The sequence below is a fragment of the Typopeltis vanoorti genome, chromosome 25, assembly GCF_054136105.1.
Source record: "Typopeltis vanoorti isolate ZY-2024b chromosome 25, IOZ_Tvanoo_1.0, whole genome shotgun sequence".
Classification (NCBI taxonomy): domain Eukaryota; kingdom Metazoa; phylum Arthropoda; class Arachnida; order Uropygi; family Thelyphonidae; genus Typopeltis; species Typopeltis vanoorti.
Window position 1 is genome coordinate 75,864,920 of NC_143573.1, and position 16,386 is coordinate 75,881,305.

Below are 16,386 nucleotides of genomic sequence, written 5' to 3' on the forward strand. Positions count from 1 at the left end.
AAACGATATGGGATGTAATATCCCTTAACTTAAATAAGTTCACGTCGCCGAATTGAAGCCTTTGGCTCTTCATATAATTAGTATTTTAAAGTATAATAAATAGAATACGGCAATATTTCAGAAACGTTCTTTTATGATCTAGAAAAAGTTTATTATTATTTTTGAGCAGTCTGACATGACGGACTATTTCTCTAAAGCGGCTTAATTATGATATTTTTTATGCAAGAAGTTTTTTTTTTTTTTAAATCACTCATATAATAAAAATAATAATTTTACACAAGTAATTCTTTGTGAAGTAATTCTTTGAATGCAAAATCAAAATGAATTTACGTAAAAGTAAAGTAAACTTTGGGGAAAAGCAGGAAAGGGAGAATTTGGTGCGTTTTCATATGAATCCCCAATGGAATGTATGCGTTCAATAACATATGTGAGGCCCTAATATCTTTCGTGTGGAATTTCTGTTAACTTGGAGTGCAGAGTTTTCTGAGTGGAATAGTTGGGAACCACATTAGTTGTGAAAGCGGTATATTATTATGAAAACTAATAAATAAATAAAAACACTTTGATTTCAACAGTAGCCTTAACCATTTAGGAAGAACCTTCATCAATTTAATATGGCCGACAATGACATTTTTTCATTCTTTCACTTCCTATTCAAAATAAAATTAGTTTTTCATACCATCTGCACAGGTCCGAACAACAATAATCTTTCACACGTGGCAGGACAAAGAGGGACAGTTGTCAACCTTAAATCAATTAGAAGAAAACAAAACGGACAAGGAATCAAAAAAAAAAAATGTCAATGGCTTGATGGCAACCTTACGTCCTATGTGCACACGAAGTGCTATTATCCTATCTGGAAAGGGTGTAATGCTTAAAAGAAAAAGAAAAAAAGAAGCCTAGTAGGTGAGTGCATTAAAAAGCAATTCTGGATAATGTAGATGAAACTGCGCCTATAGCCGATCCCATAATTAACCTAATTAGTATCTCAGGATTATCTATATTGATGGGATTCATAAACTGTTAGTTGCTAGTGTTTTTACCTTAAAGGAAATTGGAAGATGACAGAAGCGAGTCTAGAAGAACAAAACCTGTGAAAATAGTAAAGAAAATGCAATGAATTAGACACAGCATTTTTGAGGAATTATTCTGCGAGAAGGGGAGTCATTTATTAATCTCAGCACCCGTTTTTATCTAAAATGTTTAATAGCAAGAAGTTTTACAAAAGTTTACAGTGCACTACGTAAAATGTGAAAACAATATTATAAAGCTAAATGAATTTGAGATTTGTAGAGTTTCGGCAATTTGGGGTTCTGCTTGAACGAAAAAGGATAAAAGGATTTTTGGAAACAGAAGAGACTATGGTTTGGATGGATTTGTGCCAAAAAACGTTACAAATGTAACTCAGAATATCAAGATAACTCCGATCTTGCCTACTGATCGGAGTATTATCAAAAGTAAGGGGGGGGGGTATTATCAAAAGTGTAAGTAATACACTTTTCCCCCTTGTAGAATATAAAATCATTAAGTAGGCCTCATCACTTCAGAACGACACTTGCATCTTCATTTAGAACATCGGTTATATACGATCATAAAGCTTGGATTATTTGAGTACTAACAACTTTATCAATGATGAGTTTGGGATTAGTAATGTAATTTATGTATATAATGTGTATATAATTTGTTTATTTATTTATTCATGTAAATTATGAGGCAATTTATGTATAGGAATAAGAGCGGTGTCGAAAGTGCTGAAACCTGGGATACTCCTAATTGATGGAAAAGTCTGAAGAGAGAAACGCTATTCATCAAGACCTCCAGTTGACCACCAAAAAAATATCTGACTAACGACTGCAAAGTATAGAAGCTATATCGTAGGATGGTAACTTAGAAAGCATCTACTGTGCAATTGACGTGGAAATTATAAGAATGACCCAAAAGGGTCTTTTCATCTTCTTTCTTTCTTTCCATACAAATTTCACATAGTTTCTTTACAAAGATGGATAAGGTTGGCTAGCAGACATGCTCCTTATCATCTTAGTTGATCAACTTCCAGATCATGAGCGAAGTCTCTCCTTGTGATCTTCTCCATTTATGTAGCTGGGTGGGTTGGGTGAGTTTAATCCCCTTTTTTGGGATCATTAATTATAGGTTCGTTTTCGTGATGTCGTATAGATGCCCGGATAATATGAAAGATTTGTAAAGACAATATAAGATTATGTTCCATATTTAGTGAGCTGAGGATACCATCAAAACTATGCCTTACTGGTATCCAAGATAGTAAGGATTATTCTGGTGTGTGAATGGTCAGAAAAAGCATGCTGTGCGCTGTTTTTGGTGGACGTGATTTGCTTTGATTGTCTAAACAAAAATTGGTGCAGAAAACTTATGCCAAGGGGTCAGCCTTATCATCCTGTGATTATCATTACAATCCCACCCAAAGATTTTAGATAGATGTAAGAGAGAGAGAGAGAGAGAGAAAAGACGCAGAAAAGTAGAATTTGAGCACATAGCCTTGTAGAATAACCAGAGAGCTCAGCTTATTTAATAATAATAATAAAAAGTTTCTGAACTTCTTATTTAAAAGTTTATTATACATAAAACTACAATAATCTGCGAGACTGTTACAGCTGCTGCAAGTCACTTGTGATACACATTTTTCGTTAACTAATTTAAAATAATGATTAGAAAGCCGGCGGTGACTTTATGGAAGCCTTTGAAATCACTGATAGCCTCGCTCTTAGTTATGACTAAGGATGATTGCTCACTGACCGTCCAAAAAGTTTCCAGGTAAGATTTATGCAAGTCGACTTGAGTAATTTGAACACTAGCACAGGTAAATAGTTTTTAATCTTGAAAATTCTCGTTGTTAGCCCTGCAAGTAGAAGAAGAAGAAAAACTCTGCTTGCTTGTGCCAGAGATGGAAGAACTCTGGAACTGGCTGAAAACAAGGTGACGAGAAAAAATTTCGGTATGTAGCGACTAGAAACGCTTTTCCTTATGGCAATCTAGCATTATGGTGATGTTGCCATAAAGCTCTTTCTGACAAGCATACTTGAAAATAGGATATGAAAAACTGGGGGGAAAGAAACCTGGAAAGAGCAAGCTGAGTTCAGGTCAAATAGGAAATTTCAGATATTTTTTTCAGATCTGTCTGATCTTTTTTTTCTTTGCACCTTATACAGCGTAATATAGAATCTAAACTTAAGATGTAATACAGCAGTTAGAACTGAAGGATGGAGTGGAAGTTGGTTTTGTCCAAAATTAGACAAAAGGGTGAAGTTGTTTTGAATTGCAGCCGAAGCAACTGACTATGAGACCACCGTATTATCTGCTAACTTCGTGCTTTCCTCGGGCCAGTTTTCTAGCTTTAAGGAATGTAAACTAGTTTCAAGAAGGGAAAACTTAACTCCAAGGGATTATTTTGTCATATTCCAAACAGAATTTGAATCAATAATAACAATAATAAGAAGAAATATACTCTTCATTTTTATTTATTTTTCACATCATTGTTTGGCCTCTCCAGCAAGAAAACTCTTTTTCAAGCTACTCAGGCCTGAAGTAAGCAGAAGGATGCGCTCACTCTGTACAATGATGTTCATCTCTCACCTAAAGTAAAACTTGAGGTAACTTGAGGTAGAACTACAGATTACACATCAAATGGAATAAAGCAATTAACTCAATAACTAGAAGTAACTGATTACAAAGAGTTCCTCCCATTCGCTGGTGCTGTTTGAAATCGCAACCAGTTGGTTGGAGAACGATACTTTAATCATGCGGACAACAAGCTAAAAGCGTGATTACGTTCTTTTTCGATGAATTAATCAAAGAAAGATTGTAAGTTTTTCAACAATTGCATGAGATTATAGACACATGGAAGTATGCTATATGGCATCAATTCACCATGGCTGTCAGTTTTTGTGTTTGTTATTGCTGAGACGATCAAACATCAACAGAAACATTTAAAATAAGAGTTTCAATATGTTTGCATCACTTGGGCTTCAGATTATATCACTAATAAACTATCTTGGTTTTTTCCTATCTGGTATTTGAAACATTTTAGCCTCTGTATGCCCCCCCACACACACATCCGCAGTACTGAATTATCCTCTTCTGGCTTAGAGATTACTTGACTCTGGCTGTGTTGAGGTAAGCAAACTCAGTACCAGAGTATGCACTTACATCTTATATTGTAATATTTGCTTTAATCAAAGACTTCTCAATTTCCGATAACATAACATACCGCTTATCTCACAGACTTAGGTAGTCTGCGATATATAAACAAGCACACACAAACACAAAGAATCGTTTCAAAAGTTCTGTACTGCACAAGTATGCGAATTATTAACGGAAATATTTCCATTCTCACATCAGTCGTGAGCCAGACTCTGGATAAAAGTCCTTTAATCCGTTTATTGTTTCTTGAGCTTTTGCTCTGTGAAATACAGCTCAGGTCAGATATTATCCAATTTTTCATAACAGCGTGAGACCACGTTTTAATGGAAGTCGCTGATATTATAACAAATGGATGGCAAATGCTCCTTCACCCCAACTCTCGCAGCCCTGACATGAGAAAGAACTACTCTTTGCGAAAAACGTTATGACCACTTATGAATGCTGATGAATTGGACTTAACGTATTAACATCATAAACAACAAAAAACGTTTGTTGACGGTTACACAAAGACTTATTAAAAGATGGATATAGAACTCGTAAGGTAGAGTAAAGAATATACACTGCTTAGAAAGAAGCCAACGGACACCATAGTGTGAAGAACAAACAGCCATGGAACCCACTTTAATAAGATGTAATAATAATCAGTATATGATGCAGCAATCCTACGGAAAATAATTTTCCACAAGCGTATGATCGCAATCAATGGGAATTTTCAACTATTCTTCCTGTAGCCATTTAAAGAGGTCCTGGCTGTTGTAGGACGGAAGTCCTTTGAACTCACCCGGTTTTTTCTCTCTCTCTTTCTCTCCCTCTGTGGGACGGAAGTCCTTTGAACTCACCCGACGCTCTGGTTCGTCCCACAGATGTTCATTAAGATTCAGATCAGGGATCTGTGGAGCCACTCAATTGAAGTGACGGTCATGTTACAAACCACGCAGTCACAGCAGCAAGCTTATTATATGGTGCATTGTCTTCTGAAATGGACAATGATCAGTTCCGCATATAGTCGGAAGCATTGCCTTGTCCAGAATCTTCAGATACCTATCGAAGATCGATATTCGTGGCACCAGAAACTGAGGTCCTAGGCCAAACCACAAAACACAGGATCATATCACCACATCGCCACTTCTGTATTTCATAGTCTGAATTAAGCACTCTGGTTAGAGACGTTCGCCAAGCATCCGTCCATTGATCGTTAGAGGGTGTAGTGTGAATCGTCGCTCCAAAACACGGCTTTCCAAGCTTCCACGTCCCACTGTATACGTTCTTTGCATCACTAAATATGACGTTGAATGTTGGGTCAGTTACGAAAGCAGGGCTTGCATATTGAGGTCTTATGGAAACCCATGTTGTAATCCTCGGTTCTGAATGTTTTTGTGTAGATTCGTGTTCAAGTCGATGCCCGGATTTCTGCAGTGTCGGTCTACTAATGGTGGTTTGTACATATTATCCTATGTAGCACCTTACGATCACGTTCGGAGAGTGTGGTGGGTCGTCAGTTGCAGGTAGCACTTGCAGTTGTCTCCCTGAGCTTCCGTCTCAGTATGATATTGCTGTTGACCTCGATTGTTCCAATTTGTCAGCAATTTGCCAAACAGATTGGCCTGCAGCAGGGAATCCTATCACAATACATCTTTCAAACTCCATCAGTTCCCTTCACACCAGAACACAGTTGCACTGACTTGGGAGCATCGTATTCCTCCAATTTATACTGGCAACAAACACGTGACTCGTTACATGGCACGATACACCTTGCCCATGGGGGTGTTCGTTGACTTCTGTCAAAGCATTGTAGATTGAAAGCTAAATATATTTCGTTAAATAAATGTTTCCTTTAACACCAAGAGTCCAGAACTTTTGAAATGAGTCCCATTTAAAGACTATGAGATGACGGCAGTTGTCCACCTGCTCTCCTCCTCTGATACCTATTAAGTTCACTGATCACCTTGCATCAGTCTTTGTGACGGCTACGGTGGACGGATGGGCACAACTAGTCTTCAAATTAATTCACTAAAGTTGAACGCGCTTGCCTATTCTCTCTGGAAAGCAGAAGGCAGTAGGGGATTTATATTAAAGGCATTAGGAAATGTACGGAGACCGGTTTTTTTTCTCTCTCTCTCTTTCTCTCTCTCTCTCTGTATGGAAGTCATGTCCATCCCTGTCTCAGTGCACGTCACTGCTATATCTTTCTATCTAATCATGATGAATCTAAAATGAATCTCCTTCATAAAGCATCCAAAAAGTAATGTTACAACCAGACACAACATATACAAGCCAATCAAGAATCTCTTCAATAAAAACTGACTCTCACAGTCACTTTGCTAACACCCGTGGCATAAACATAAATGACGTCCACCACCACTTGCAATCCTCAAGACAGATATCTTATTCCTATCAGAAACGCAGATTGCAGCTACATCCGATACCCAGATTAATGAATGTTACTGAATGAAGCAAGGAAACCTTGAGCCAGAGAAGATCAAAACCAGTGGATTCTAAATTAACCATTCTTTAGCAGGCTATGTCAAAAGGATCAGGTGCCACCCTTGTGCCTTTGTGAAATCTGACATAGCCTGCCAGAGAATAGCTAATTTAGAATACCCTGCTTTTGTCCTTCTCTGGCTCAAGGTTTCTTTGCTCCATTTAGTAACATTCGTTTGTTGCATTTACCAGACTTAAAACACTGATAACCATTGAGACCTCTTGACATTCCTTTCCATGAAACTCAATCATCTGCAATCCAGCTATCCGAATAGTGAGGTCAGCTTACTGTGCGACCTCAACGTCCACAATTCCAACTGCCTCTCCTATTCCAACATCATCGACCAAGCTTGGCGAAGGTGTTGAAATACGAGTTCAATGTTCGTGACACTACAGGGGGTCTGAGGCCAAACCAGAAAAAAACACAAACATTCAAGATATTCAAGCACGCCCTCTCCACATCCGACCTTATATCCCCTCACAAATGGAGCCAGCTAGGATGACCACTGGAAAAATTTAGTTTACTACCTGTGGCTCTCATCAAGAACTCCAGCTTCATACTCTGCGCTTCTGCTCTCTTGCACGTTCACCTCTCTCTCTCATCCTAATGGCACCACTGATACTTCACCCAAAGATAAAACTGACTCCCTGGCATCATTCTTTTCATCGAACTCCCATAGGACGACCAAAGGAAATCGCCTTCTATCATTCCTGAATCGAAGCGCTGTTTGGCCCCTGAAGTTTTTGGATAAAGAAAAGTAATAAATAACTTCGATACTAAAAAGTCTTCTGGCCTTGATGACATTTCTCCAATTATTCCCAAACATCCCGCTCCGGAGTTAATCCCCTACTTGCATCGTCTCTATAATCTATTATAGATATCTGATACTTATCCCAGATGGTAGAATTCTACCATCAAACTTCCAGTTGTTATCGCCTCTGTCCACCAATTAATCAACGTATTCCACCGTTCAAAATCCACAGCTGATCTCGCAGCTTACATCACCAGCCACTGAACACGTACTATGGAAATGTTTGGAGAAATATGTGCAGTCGCTTTCGACCGTGAGTAGCATCATGGCCTGCTTAACAAAATGCCATTCCTTTGGTCTCCCGGCCACCATCTGCAATTGGTTAGTCAGTTTTTTCTCTAGCCATCCTATGTGAGTTATGATAGATGACACTCTCTTCCAACTTCACCACCAATGATGGAGTTCTTCAAGGCTCTGTGCCATCACACCTACTCTCGTTCTCCTGTCCATAAATGACTTACTCACAACCACCATTAATCTTATTCACAGCGTTGCAGATGACAGTACTCTCCACTCATCCTACTCAGATAAACCATGCAGTGTTGCGACATCCCAGGCTAATGATAATCTACAACTAGTGACTTAAACATTGATCTTCATACTATCCTTCAATGGAGCGAGGACAACCTTATCCGGTCCAATGCCACCGAAACACAATCTTGGCTATTCTCTTGCAAAAGAGCTCTCTGCTCACCCACCCTTACCTTAAATAATGCACAAATCACCAGACAAGATAATATTTCTCTGTTTGGACTCTTTTACCTCAATCTCTCCTGAAATAAACACACGACGTCAATTGTCTCCTCAGGATCCAAAACACTAGTCATTCTCTTTCCTTCAAGAGCCTATTTTATACCCAACCAACTCAACTATATATATATAAATCCCAAATCCGCTCATGTTTAGAATACTGCTCACATGTTTGGGGTGGTCCACCTAAAACTTTGCATAAAATCCTTGATGCTATCCAGAGACGAGCAATTATGCTCATCGATGATCCTTCTCTTACAGATTTACTTCAGCTTCTATCTCACAAACGCAGTGTTTCAGCTCTGTGTCTGTTTTAGAGCAACTTCCATGGTTACTGCTCTAGTGAATTGGCAAAAATCATTCCTCCACTTTCTGTTGTACCTGTAAATACAAGAGTAGCAACGGTTCAGTATCTCTTTTACTGTGCAACTGCAAACATCCCATACCTGCTTCTCTTTTTCCTCTTTGATTCTCTCCATCTCTGTCCTCTGAACAGCCTTCCTCATAAGTATTCCCAAAAAAACTGCAACTCCTGCAGCTCTTAAAAAAGAAAATAAACTTCTATCTCGGTCCTCGTCTGCATACCTAATAAGCTCTGGTGTGCTTTAGGACTTTTGTGTAAGAGATCTATATAAAAATATTGTTGACAAGGTCGTTTAGCCTTAACTAACTTGAAGACTAGTGTTAGCTGATGGTCTAAACCCTTAGCTGTAGTAGCCAGCATATTCAGAGCAATACGTAGAGAGAAAACCAGTAAAAGAAATGCTTTCAGACTTTATGAGTATCGTAATCAGATCATTAAAAAGAGGTTTTAACTATTAAAAAAATATCTCTTATATAATCATATCTTTAAAATGACCGATAGGGGAAATATGGCTCTGTGAGAGGGATACAATTACACTAATGTGAACGGGAAAGTATGTGATTGTGAAATGATTCTGTCATTGTCGGACAAAAGTATTCGATTATGTTTATTTCGCTCGTTACATAAAATAAGCTGATACAAAAAACTTCACATAAAGATGAAATGTTGCAAGGAGCTGTCAAGGAGATCTGGATAATCAATGGAGATGACGTTCGATTTCTTGACTGGACTGCCTGTCTCTTGAAATCGAGAAACCATGCATCACGTCGCATTTGTTGTCACTGAGTCTTTTTGCAGTCTAGGGGTCTACTCTCGCAAAATGCTGCTGCAGTACTTTCCACATTCCTATAGAAACACTTCACAAACAAGGTAAGGTAAAATCAATTGCGCATGTCAAATGATTGTAGAGCGAGTTTGGTTATTTTCGTATTGGTTATTTTTGCATTATGATATTTTTAATTGCTAAAATCTTTTCCCCGTGATCTGGTTAAAGTACCCATTACATCAAGTTTGGGGACTATTTTATTTACTTAATCTCTCTACAAATTGCTCTGAATAGGGGAACTTTAATTTGAAATTTTATACATACATACCCACCTTAATCAGATGTAAGACTTTTCGCTGCGAAGGCAGCAGTCCTACGTGGCATACTTTTCGCAACCGCAGGATAGCGATCAATGGGAATTTTTGACCGTTCTTAGTAGGCATGCAATGATGTCCTGGACTGTTGTGAAGCAGAAGTCCCTTGACCTCACCTGCTCCAATTCATCTCACAGGGTTGCGATCAGGGTTCTGTGGTGGCCGGTTAAATGTTCATGTCCACAAACCACAAAGTTACAGCAGCAGCCTTATGACAATGTGCATTGTTTTGCTGAAAAAAAAAGACAATGGTCAGTTCTGTTAAAACCCCATAAAGTAGGAAGTGTTTCATTGTTCAAAATGTCCAGATACCTCTCGGAGTTCAATGTTCATGGAACCACAAAGGTCCGAGGCCAAACCAGAAAAAACAACCATACCACCACATCACACCCTTTGTATTATTAAGCAGTCTGGTAAGAGACGTTCACCGGATATACGCCACACCAGTCGACCTTCTCGTTAGAGGATGTAGCGTGAATCGTGCTCCATAAACAGCTTTCCAAGCTTCCACATCCCACTGAACACGCTTTTTGCACCACCAAAGACGACGTTGCATGTTGGTTCGGGTAATGCGGGGCTTGCATATTGCGGTCCCACCATGGAAACCCATGTTGTGAGCCTCGGTTCTGAATGTTTTTAAGCAGATTCATGTTCCACTCGGTGCCCGGAACTCGGCATTCAAGTGCTGGCGACGAATGGCGGTTTTTACATATTATCCTTTGTAGCATCCTTCAGTCACGTTCGGCGAGTGTAGTGGGTCGTCCATTGCGGGTAGCACTTGCATTTGACTCCATGTGCTTCATTTCAGTATGGAGTAATTGATTGTTGACCTGTAATGGCCCGACTTGTCAACAAATTTCTAAACAGATAGGTAGGCCTGCAATATGGCATTCTATCATGCCTCTTTCAAACTCCGTCAGTTCCATTCTAGCAGCTACTTGTTCTTTTTTTAGTCTTTAGACTACTGCACTTGCGATATGTTGCTGCAGCATTCCCCCATTCCTATAGCCACTTCACAAGGAAAGTAATTTGAGATCGCGCAATTCGAATGACTGTAAAGCCATCGAGCTGAATTTTACAACACGTGAACCGCCCTAGGGTTCACGTGTTGTACAAAATTCAGAATCTATTCTCGCTAACAGCGCCATATTTTCCTATTAGTTATTTTTGTATTATCATTTTTTAATTGTCAATATCTTTTCCCCCACGATCTGGTTAGGGTGCCTATCAAGTTTGAGGGCATTTCATCCTTGTTCTCTCTATAGACTGCTCTGAATAGGGGTGCTTCAATAGGGGCCTGACTGAAAATCACTTTTCAGTCAGGTGCCTTGAATACCTCGCATGTAATCATATGGAAGAAAACTCTGCTCCACCACAGTAATTGAAAACTTGACTCTTTTTTAGAATCAGTAGCAGATTTAAAAATAAAAAATAACCAGCCCAATCTTAATAAATATGGTTGTGTTACACTTCACAATGTTTGGCTGTATCATAATAGGGATTGGGCAAAATGATAGAAACACTCGTTTTACACATACATATCAACTTCATTAATATTGTGTTGGACCACCTTTTCCCTTCAAAAGAGATTGAATTCTTCTTGGAATGAACTCAAATATATGGTTTGAATAGTTTGTGCTGGAATTTTGTACCATTCTTCTTGAAAAACATCTTCGTTGTTTTAAAGGCGTCCGAGATGGAAATCTGTTTTTATTATACTCTCCAAAACTGACCAGAGTGGGTCAATGATATTCGAATCTGGTGATTATCCTTGCCAAGGAAGATATTCATTCTGATGCTCTCAAAATTACAACTGTACAGTCCAATCTGTGTGAATGTCGCATTTTCGTCTTGGAATACTATACTACATTATTTGGAAATAACGTTTGGCTGATGGTGATGCACTTGATTACCGAAAATGTCAAAATAATCACTTGCAGTAATTCTGTGATGAAGAGTAAGTAATAATGGGACAAACCGAATACAGTAGCCCCCCCCCCCCTTATCCGTGGGTGATACGTTCCAAAACCCTCAGTGGATGCCTGAAACCGCGGATAGTACCGAACCCTCCCTCGACTTACGTCCATTCGAATTATGTTCTTTCGAAGATACGTCCGTGATCCCATAAGAGAATGAATAATATACTTTCGAACAAGACGCAAGCGACCATAAGGTAAAGCACGCACAGTGGCAACAGCGCTTTCAGCGGCAACCTCCCTCGGCAGTGGGTACGTGTCTTCAACAGTTCCTCTGTTGATTTTGTATTTGAGAAATGGGTTATTTGTGTATTAATCATTAAATATTTCGCGATGTTTTGTGCAACAGGACCCTCTACATGTACAATCAAAAAACCTAGTGACGAATCACAGAAAAGGAGACGAGCAATTGATTTTGAAACGAAGTTGGAAGTTATGAAGCAACATGAAGCTGGTAAGCCCGTCAATGTGATTGCACCTGACTTCGGATGGTCTCATTCTACAGTGACAACCATTTTGAAAAATAAGGATAAAATTTTAAAGGCTGTGAAAGAATCTGCTTCCATTAAATCGTCGATAGTGACGAAGCAAAGACAAGATCCTAATCGGTGATATGGAAAAGCTACTTGCATCATGGATAGAGGACCTGAACCAAAAGCACATATCCCTTAGCACTGTGACCATAACTGCTAAGGCACTTAGTCTCTTCAACATGTTGAAGGAGAAAGCAGAATCCGATTATGGCTACGAATTCAACGCTTCTCTGGGTGGGTTCACGAGATTCAAGCAGCGTTTTGTGGTGCATAATGTGAAAATGTATGGGAATCTGCAAGTGCTGAGAAGGAGTTTGTGGAAAAATTGGATAAAATATTACGGAGGAAAATTATTTGCCCCAGCAAATATTTTTTTGAGCATTAGCAGGTCATCTCTACATATAGGAATTGCCTAATGGTGTGCCACCCTTTTTTAATAAATTACTCTGGATTTAGAGAAGGATGTTGAAAGTTTATTTTTCACTTGGTTAGACTATAATAAATTTAGTTTAATCCTTTATCCAAGTGTGAGCAAACAAAGTTTGCACCTGAAAGCATCTTCAGGACTGGGGTAAGGTGGTACAACACCATCAGGTGCAAACTTTGTTTGCTCACACTTGGATAAAGGATTAAACTAAATTTATTATACTCTAACCAAGTGAAAAATAAACTTTCAACATCTTTCTCTAAATCCAGAGTAATTTATTAAAAATTAAAAAAGGGTGGCACACCATTTGGCAACTCCTATAGGTAGAGATGACCTGCTAATGCTTCTGCCTGGTATCTCCACTTGGGCCTGGCTCCCACTGAAGAGACCTCAATAAAGGTCGAAACTAGTCTGGGTTATGGCCCTTCCCTTAATGCATAACATTAGACATATCTGTAAGGAGATGTGTTTTGCATTATGGGAGATACTGAGATAGGAGTGTTGGTAGCTTGCTCCACCTTTGCAAGGAGTGCCCTGGTGTTGTACCACCTTACTTACCCCAGTCCTGAAGATACTTTCAGGTGCAAACTTTGTTTGCTCACACTTGGATAAAGGATTAAACTAAATTTATTATTAACAAAAATTAAATTGATCACATACAGGATTAAACACACAACTATTATATATTACTATAGAAAAAAAAAATTAATCTACAATATGGAGTTAAAAGGGGATGGATGCATATGATCCTCTCAAGTAGGATCGAAATTCCTATGGACAGCAAGCTACACTCTATACAAATACCAAATTGGAGTGAACATACTGAAAGAATGGACAGTTCAAGAGTATCCAAAAAAGATATGCCAATACCCACCAATTGGCAATAACCAAGGAATATGAATGAGATCAGGACAGTGGGCCTAAATCCCTGAAATGCTCACTTATAATAAGCATACTGCATGGATATACCTCTACAAATTTTGTTAATACAACCATACAACCATTTGCAATTGCTTGGATAGTTCTTGGAACAGACAAAAATGCAGGGAGTGATTTAACTTTTGACCACTAGCCTTCTCCCTTACTTTACCCAAATACTGCCCCTACTGTAAAATCAGTTAAAAATGAAACCTTCTGCTAGAAGTCTCGTTATCAAAATAAGTTGAAATTTGCAAGTAGCAACGTTGCTGAAGAAAAAGATGTTTAGCTCATTAGTGTTGCTTTTAATTACTAAGAAATAAACTATATTTAAATATGGTTTTAAAACAATGGACAAATAAGTTGGGTTTAATATTACGTGTATTGTAGTTATACAAGCATATATTCATAGAAATTATATCTAAATATGTGATTATATTTTTCTTTTGAATAGTTTTTTTAAATTTTTTTTTATCAAGTTGAGAATATATATACAAATAAAAAAAAAATGGGGGGAGTTAACTCATCACTAACATATATAGCAATGGTTGTCACGCCATCAGTGCTTATCGTGACCAAGTTTGACTACTCACACGAACACATTTTCCCTCCCAAACATTTGCTTTTCTCAATGTGAACACTAGCAAACCAGCTAGAAAGCATACAATTGATAGCCACATTATGCAAATGCAGATAGGATTAATCACTCATGCATTAATTATGTTTGGAAGAAATCACATTACTTGGCCATGATGAGAATTTGATCAAGATACGTCCTGAAAGAGCAAACAGGAAAGCAGATAAAATGAACAAGCTCTTGGCTCTGAAAAGTTAATTAAATTATACCATAGCCATATCTAACCATTTACTTACAATTTGTTGACACTAAGAGTAATTCAATTATACCATACCCTCATTTCAAGAAATTATAACCAATTAGAATTTCTTGAAAGTTGGAATCAAATGTTTGTGTTTCAATTTGAGCATCCAGGAAGAGAATCAGTTTTTTTTTTTTTTAAATATTGTATTTAAAAACATTAAAATTAATTGTTTACTTCTTTGCTAATTGTTCAGGTTGATGAATCCATAAGACTAGTATTAAACTTTTTCTTCTGAAAACAGTGGAATAAATGGAAAATTCCATTATACGATCTTTTGAACAATCTTATGGTCAGTACTATTAGTACATAAAATAAAAATGCTGCTTCAGAATACATCTTAAGTGTCACGTCCTGAGAATGTGGAATAAAAAGCTATGAGTCAGTGCATTTTTAAGTCTCTAGATTTATGTTTAAGGATAAAAACCTTAGCACCTATGTTCCACATTATCCTAAAAAATATGAACCTAAAGCTTCCCACAAATGCAGTGCATGAATAAAGCCATACCTGTGCAAAAGAATGAATGTTGCAGGAGGCCCCCCGCCCACACACACATTTTTAAGTATTTAATATCAATTTAGTGAGAAACCCTCGAAGTCAATGCAGCAGAAGACATGCTAAAAATATACATACATACATACAAGCAGACCACTGTGGGAAGCCAAGTGCAACCCTAGATCAAAATGCAAGTTTTGAAGAGGGAAGAGAAAAAAAAAAAAAATCCAAGTAAGCTAATTTGATCCTTTTTTATATCTATAAGGACTTCCATCATACAGAAATAGGTGAACAAAGCAGTTATACTTGGCAAGGAACAGCACAGATTTACTAAATGGAAGTCATCCCATAGAAATTTGCTCCTGTTTATAATATTATTATCGCTGAGTTGAATAAAGGAAATGGATACACTACGATATTGTTTGACTTTGATATCACATGACAGGCTACAGCAGGGGTGGCCAACTATGTGTCCTTTTGGAGCCAAAATAATTCTGGTAAGACAACATTTGACCGATGCAATGGTAGGGAAGCGAGCGAGTGTGCGCATGGTGAGTTTTAACAAGCTTGTAAAAAATGCTTTGACTAATTACACACTTAATTTTAAGGAGCTTACTAAGAAAATGGATACAAGGAAGGCCGGTACTAGTAAATAAGTAGCTAAAATTGTGTTGACTTCAATAAAATTATTCTAATTTTTCAAATTAACTTCATTTAATGTGTTTCGAATTAAACTTTTTTATTGCAGTAATTTTTATTAACCGTTTTTTCCTCTCTTTAATTTTGTTCCTTTTTTTTTTTCATTGTCTCCTCTTCTCTTTTTGTTTATTTTTTCTGGTAGATCTTGAGGAGCAATGTGACACGTGGATGCGAGCAGCTAGTGAGCCACCCTTGGGTTATAGCATAAACTGGAGAATATGCAATTGAAATGTAAACTGTCTTGGATAAGTGGGTGGCTGATGAACAGGTATCAGAAAGTGTTATGGGGAGAGTATCAATCTGCCAGATTTTAACAGGGATCTGTTCTTGGACATTCCTTTAATCTATATATATCAATGATATTAGAAAGGGACTGACAGGAGATCAATTGTTTGCAGGTGATGCAAAGATAGGCCATGCTATAAGAAATGTTACTGATATAGAGCATTTACAGGGCAATTTGAATAGGTTTTCACATACACAGTAGTAATGCACCATAAGTTGATCAACCAACCTCTCGTGTATGGGCACAACATAAAAACGTTGGAAGTGTAGTCAAATCGTAATGACTATCAACTCAACATTTAGTAAGTGTTGAGTTATGCATGTTGTCATGATGAGATATCTAACAGGCATATTATACCAGAAAGATTGTACTTGGAGTAAATTGATGAGGCCAGAGATTTGAGTTGTGGTAGACAGGAATTTGAGGTTCAAGGGTCACATAGCAAAAATC